Source organism: Monodelphis domestica, chromosome 7, assembly GCF_027887165.1.
Source record: "Monodelphis domestica isolate mMonDom1 chromosome 7, mMonDom1.pri, whole genome shotgun sequence".
NCBI lineage: Eukaryota > Metazoa > Chordata > Mammalia > Didelphimorphia > Didelphidae > Monodelphis > Monodelphis domestica.
Genome location: NC_077233.1, coordinates 199,956,946 through 199,964,008, shown reverse-complemented (window position 1 = coordinate 199,964,008; position 7,063 = coordinate 199,956,946). Strand labels below are relative to the sequence as shown.

The 7,063-nt window shown below is 42.9% G+C and overlaps 1 non-coding gene across 1 annotated transcript; it reads left to right on the top strand.

The window, feature by feature from the left end:
• The first annotated feature begins 5,605 nt into the window (after positions 1-5,605).
• Positions 5,606-5,712, top strand: LOC130455741 (U6 spliceosomal RNA). Its single transcript, XR_008913835.1, has one exon. It is a non-coding gene; the product is annotated as a U6 spliceosomal RNA (small nuclear RNA).
• Positions 5,713-7,063: the final 1,351 nt, after the last annotated feature.

Below are 7,063 nucleotides of genomic sequence, written 5' to 3'. Positions count from 1 at the left end.
TTCTTCAAAGGTCTCGGGAGCAATTCAGGCCACGTTCCTACAAGCTTTCAGTGTTTCCAGTGCTCCTGAAGCAGGCCAAAGCTGCCTAGAGCAAAATATGATCAGTGTCCTTGGGGGAGCTTTGCAAGGTCCTGATCCCAGCATGAGTTTGGGCTTCAATAGACTTCTACTAGCCCTAGCCTTTTGTTGGCTAGCTTCTAAATCTCTGAAGTTCCTCATCGGAGCACTAGAACTATAGGTTTCACACTAGGCTGGAGGCTGAATTGAAGACTCTACCATGCGGAGAGTGGGTCAGAACTATACAGCTGCTTCTTCCTTCTGTTCCTGCTTCTTGTTAACTCCACTAAATGAAGATTCCCCACCTGAGGCCACACTGGATCTCTTTAACCTAACTCTGGGGTATTCATTTCTTTTAATTTTTTTATTAAAAAAATATTTTTCAGTTCCAAATTCTCTCCCTTCTCACCCTCGCTCCCATAACTGTTCAAAAGGCAAGGAAACATACAGCTTATGAGGAAGCCATACAAAATATATTTCTACATTAGCTACATTCAGAGGCAGAGGGAAAAATCAAGAAAAATAAAAGGGAAAAAATATGCTTCATTCTGCAGCCTGAGCCCATCAGTTTTCTAACTGGAGATGGATAGCATTTTTTCTTCATGAGTCCTTTGGAGTTGTGGTGGGTCACTGTATTGATTAGTTACTGATCAATGTAATAAGTCAGCTTATTGTCTTTATAATATTGAAGTTAATGTGTAGATCATTCTCTTAGTTCCACTCACTTCACTTTGCATCCGTTCTTACAAGTCCTTCCAGGTTTTTCTGAAGTTAACATTTCTTAAAGCACCATAGTACTCTTTTACATCATATACCACAAATTGTCCAGTCATTCCCCAAATGATGGGCTTCACTTTTTTTTTAAAGTATAATCACAAAATTGATTCGAAATTTCATTTAGTACCATTTACCCCCAAAGCAGCTTCTCAATTTTAGCCCAGTGTGCTAGAAGTGTTTATTTCACAGAGCCCTGGCCTTTGGAAAGTTGCTGAAACAGTCATCCCTTGATTAATCAGGGCAATAAGAGAAATATAATCCATAAAAGACCGGTACCTTATCAATGGTTCAGCATTAACTCTGGATTTTCAAAAAGAGGGCCACTTTTTTTAAGATTTTACTCCCTAATGAAGGCTATGAAGACATTCTAGTGACTGACCCCAATGTAAAAGGACCAGCCTAGGCATGCCAACGATCCTCATCAGAAAATTGACTTCTACTTGATGAACTTTTAGCCACAGTGACCTATGGGACAGATTTCCTAAAAAGAGAAGGAAACCAGAATCAGATTGTGCAAAAGAGGCACTTAGTGTTTACTTTTTTATATTAAATAGTAAAATCAGACAATATATAAATCAATGAAAATTCAAAATTGGTATTGCTGCAAATTAAGTATTTTGGCATGAGTTAATAAAAATTTAGCCTGCTTGATAAACTATGAAGTTTCAGAGTAGGAGGACTTAAAAAAAAAATTTTTTTTATTATGGTTCCCAGTTGGCAGTCTGGTGAAGCTGATGGTCAAAGAAATAAAATCATGAAATTCTAGACAAAAGAGCTAAATATTCCTTCGTGGAATAACTAAGCATTGAGAATTATTAAATTGTGAATATGGTAGAAAATGACTGAACTAAGAGGGAAGCCAGCAGACCTGACAACATAAGGATTGAGCTGGCATCTTATCTAAATTTTATATTTACCCCCAGTGCCTCAGCACCCAGCAGGCACTTAATAAATGTTTGGATTGAATTCTTGTCCCTCTCCTGCCAATAACTAGCTGAATGATCTTGGCCAAGTTATTTTACCTGTTAGTCTTAGTTTCTTTATCTATAAAAGACACATTATATGATCTGTATGAATCTTAAAACATAAAATGTCAATTTAAACATACACAGACAAGTCCCTTATACTCAAACTTAGCAGGGCCAGAAAAACCCCTGAATGTTGCCCAAATCAAATTCAAATGGAATTGGGCAGTCCAAAAGGGTCTATTTTTATTTGAGTTTAACACCATTCCCTACACTCTAAAGTTTTATTATTCTGGTTTTCTTTTCTATAAAAGGAGAGAGTCTGACAAGATCAGAAGTTCTTAACCATATTTGTATCATGGGCCCCTTTACAAATTTATAAAAATCTATGGGCCCCTTTTCAGAATTTTTTAAAATTAATAATTGAAGGGAAAATATATTTAAGTTAAAGATTAGCAAAAAATAAAGATTTTCTTTCCCCATCCAAGTTCATGGACCTCCTGAAAATCTATGCATGGACCCCAGGTTAAGAACCCATAAACCAAATGATCTCCAGGGTACAAACTAGTTTAAACATTCAGTGAATAGACAAAACTAATACAGGATAATATTTGAGAAGGGGAAAATAAAAAACAAATCATCATTGCTTCAAATTGTTTCCTTGTTACAAAATATAAGTCATTTTTTTGAGTCCAGTTCTCTTCTTTCAGTGTCCATATAACTCCAGAAGTCATGGAAAAGGGAAAAACTTTACACTATTTTGCACCTGTTTTAGGTACAGCCTCATTCCCTTCCACTCTTCTCCCTCTCTCAACCCAGAGAGAATGTTTGACTTAGGGTGTGTTGGACCACAGAACCTGTGGCAAGCCAGACTCTTCTCTGGCCTTGGATTCTAAAGTTCAGCTACTTTTGGATAAGGTATACTTGATTGTGCTAAACAGGAAACCTGGTTTGATGGAAAGGAGGCTGAGTCCTACCCTAGTTATCTCTTCACTGCCACCCCTAACAATGAGAGACATTTCAGCAGAGCTTAACCTTTTTTAAGGTAAAAGAATTTGAGTAGGCTAAGGACAACCTATCACCCATAGCAGCAGGCAGAATGTGTGTCTTGCTTTGTTTCTGATCACTACCACTTCCAGATGGTGGGAGTTTGCGCAGCATAGTGTAAGGAGGGGTTCACTTCCCCCAAAATGAGTTTCATTTTGATGAATCTGTTGTTCCCAAATAAACCACATTGTAAGCCCACATTTGCACCAAAAGGGAGCCGAATTTGCATTCAGAAGAATATTTGAGGCCCAGATCCTTATCCAGCCCTGCCCCACAGACTTGTGAGGATCCAGTGAGGCAAGGTATGTAAAGCATCATATAGATGGCAGTTATTATTATCATGGTAAGAACGATATCTGCCCATGTAAACTAGGTTAGTTTTTCCTTCGTAGGAATTGAAACTACCCTGCAGACCAGATCAGCTTAGGCCCTTGGTGTTCCTTCCTGGTGACCTATGTGTAGAAGTCGGGTGTTGCCTCCCCTCAGGGTCGACTGTCACGCCAATAGAGCCATTAATCACCGGCATCGAGTCTTCTCCTTGCTCGGTAGCCTTTCCATTCTGTGACCAAGAAAACATCTTTCTGCAGACTGTTAGATGATCTACAATATCTCGTTTCATTCCAACAGCAAATCTGAAACAGCAAATGAGCCCGAACCGGGCCTGCCCTATACTAACTACTATAAGTAGAATGTGGCCCATCACAGTGGGAAGAGCGCCGGCCTCTGAGGATTCGGATCCTGCCTTTGACACTGACTAGCCACATGGCTCAGGCCCGGTCACGACCTTGCTGGTCCCCCTCGGCTCTGACAGAGAACTCGGACCTCGATGGCTTAGAGAGCTATCCTACCGTCTAGGACCAGAGATAAAGACGGAAAAGGAGCTTCAGTCCCTCCTTTACAGATGGAGTCCCAAAGAAGGTAAACTTCCGGGCATCTCTGGTTTGGAGGGATCCAAGTTACTGTCAGTCCTGTGTCTCTCACTCCTCCTTGCAGTCAGTCCATAGTCTCCTTGGGGAAGGAGAAATAGTTGAATTGTGTCAGGAGGTGATGGAGTGAGATCATCTTTATCATTTGATCCCGACCTCCCCGTTGCCGTAACACCGCAGCCGGGCTTGGAGGGCTTCCTGGCGGCAGTGTCTGGGGACAAGACTAGGACTCGTGCTAGCATGGACATGGCCTGTGAATTCTTGACAGCGGGGCATATTCATTTCTTACTAATCGAGTGCCATCCGACTGTAGCTCACTGACATTGTAGCTGGAAACTTGTCTTTGGGTCGGGATCCCAATGACTCGTGCTGTGAGATGGAGCAGAGCGAGTCTTCTTTTGGAAGCAGACATCAGATACAGAGAGTATTAAGCCGAGTGTTCTGGGGAACAGTATTGCCAGGGGCCAACTATGGGATAGACACGCGTGCGGGCTCAGGCGCAGCAAATCTCGCTCTCAGGTGCATCGGCAGCACCTGCAAGTCTGTGCCAGCCGCGCGGTGGACGGCTCTCTGGTAAGGAGGCGTCATGGAAAGGCGCGCATCGAAATCTCTATGTCCGCCCTTAGGAGTCCCAGGACTTATTCCAGAAAGTCCAGCGGAACTCGGAGCTCTGCTTCTCCCCATTGCTCCAGAGAAGGGTTCAAACGGGGAATTGTAATCAGCTCGTTATTGGGGGGGAGAAGAATTGCTTATCCTTAGCATAGCTTGTCTGAGGATGGAAGCAAAAGGGAACGTATCTGACTTCATAGACCCTTCCTCAAATGTCACCTGGTCCCAAATAACGTGCTCTACATCTCGCGATATCTTGGTGAAGTGTTTGTACCTCTTGGGCACATTTGTTTATAAAACCAAAGTACAAAACCAGATGACTAGTTGGGGGTTGGGGACAGGGGAGAAGCTGCAGCACGGGAGGGGGGGGGGGGTCAGTGGGAGGGAACAGGCAGGCATGGTCGTTTTGGTCATTTAACTGTGCTTTCCCAGAGAGCTCAGGTGCATCATTTTCAGAAGCAAACAAGGAGAAAAATCAAAGTGATCCGGTAGCATCTGAAAGCTAGGCTGTGTGTTCTGGTGAAGCTATTCTACAGCTTTCCAAGAAAAAAACAGAAGGATACTAGGGCTGGGTTAAAGTCGAGATCTCCTAATCTCAGTATGCGGTCACAGAGGCCCCTTGAGTCAAGACAAAAAGAAATTTTAGAGGAATTACATGGATGAAATAACAAAACCTGCCCACTGGGATCCCCAGTTTCTGAATGGAGTTGACCTCACCCCAGTGGATGGGTGGGTGGAAGAACTGAGAACAACAAGGCAGGCTCTTAATCTAACAAGAAGGAGTTATTTTGCAGAAAGAGCTCATTATTGACTAGATCCAGGAAAATTCTAGAATGTGGAAATACCACGAGCAATTAAGGCAAGCTGCAGACTTGTGGAAGATGTGGGCAAGGATGGGGCAGGGGCACATACCAGCTTCGAGTTGAGAACTGCAGACTTGAGAAAAGCAGGTTGTGCCAACAAAGGCCATAAAGCAGACTAACTTGTGCATAATCCATGGTGATGGCAAACAAGGTAACAGGCGGTAAACTGCTTTATTTAGGAGCCAACCTCTAATATAAAACTACCTTCTTTGAGGACCTTCATGGATCGAGCATGCCATTGGATAGTGGTCCTTGGGTTTCAGTCAGTGTTTTTTGTTTGGGGCATTGCAGCCGGTGTGCACTCTGTAACTAAACAGGTTCTGGGTAAGGACTCTAGGGACACTTTTAGAAAGTAAACTGAGTGCTTGCTTTGGCTGCACATATACTAAGATTGGTACAATACAGAGAAGATGAGCATCCTTTCTGCAGCCTGATGACATGCAAATTCATGAAACATTTCCTATTTTTCAAAAAGTAAACAGCCTTTTGTGCCCTAAATACCTCTGCTGAAAGATTTACAAATGAGTTTTGAGCTACCAGTTATTTCCAAATATTCTTTCTCCCCATTAGTATAATGGAACTAGATCCCACTTTTTTGGGGGGAGAGAGAGGGGTGCCTATCTGACCCACCCTGTATAAGATTATTTTTATTCAATCTTTTCACATTTAAGCACCTACTCTGTGTTAGGTGCTGTACATTCACAGCTGGTGACACAGGCATACTGAATGGCTCCTTCCCTGAACATTTCATGCAGGGAAAATAATATGTAAGTGTAACAAGGGAACAAGATAATTTGAGTGGGAGGGAGACAGGGGATCAGGAAAGCCTTCATGTGAGAGATGGCATCTAAATTGAACGTAAAAGAAAAATAGGGGCTACAAGAGGCAGAGGGGAGGGGAAGGTATGTTCCAGACCAAAGGGGACAGCCTGGGCAAAGCCATGGAAGAGCATGTGTGAGCAAGTGCAAGGTCAGTTTGGCTCTGTAACGAGTGTGGAAATGTTTCATTAGGATGGTAATGGAGGCTAGTGCCAACTTTTGAAGGACCCTGAATGCCAAACTGAAGAATTTTCTTTAGAAACTAAATGAATCACCACTACATGTCAAAATACTAGAATACTATATTAATAATAGATGGCTTTGGCTCACTGGTTGAGGTGTTACACCAGTGAGGTGTTGGGAGGATCAAGTGATCAGGACCTGGGTTTGAGGTGAAACCTATGAGAGAGGGGATGGCAGCACCTCTCTCTCTCACCCTGAAGTGAACAGGATCAGGGGTTAAAGTTAAAACTAGGAGAGAGGGACAGGCAGTTCCCTCCTCTCTCCTTCTCAAGTGATAACTAGCAGTCTGTATCACTTGAACGCCTTTTAATGTAAAGGCTAAGGAGAGGAGATGTGTGTCTCCCCAGTCAGCAATTCTAGAGGAAGGTTTCTAGATTTCCTTCCCCAAAGGAGATATGTGGCAGGCCTCGACTGGTCTTACCACAGAGGAACAGGTCTCAAGTGTGAGGCCTGTCCCCAGTTCCTTAAGCACTCTTCCTTCTATGAATTAGGCCAAACTGAAATCTGACTGCTGATTAAGGGGTTCATTGAAGAGATAAGGTAAATGGGTTGAGGGGAAGAGGGTAAGGGTAGCCCTGACAGATTATTTATGCAGTCATTGGTTCAAGGGGCCAATGTCTGTGCCCACAAATGCCTCTGCCTCTTTCCCAACTAAATGCACTTTCTAGAATCTAAATACTAGTATTATCCTAAAGGACTAATCTAGAAACAGTTCTGGGAGACAAAAATCAGGAGGGCTGGGCTCTGGTTTGAGAGTC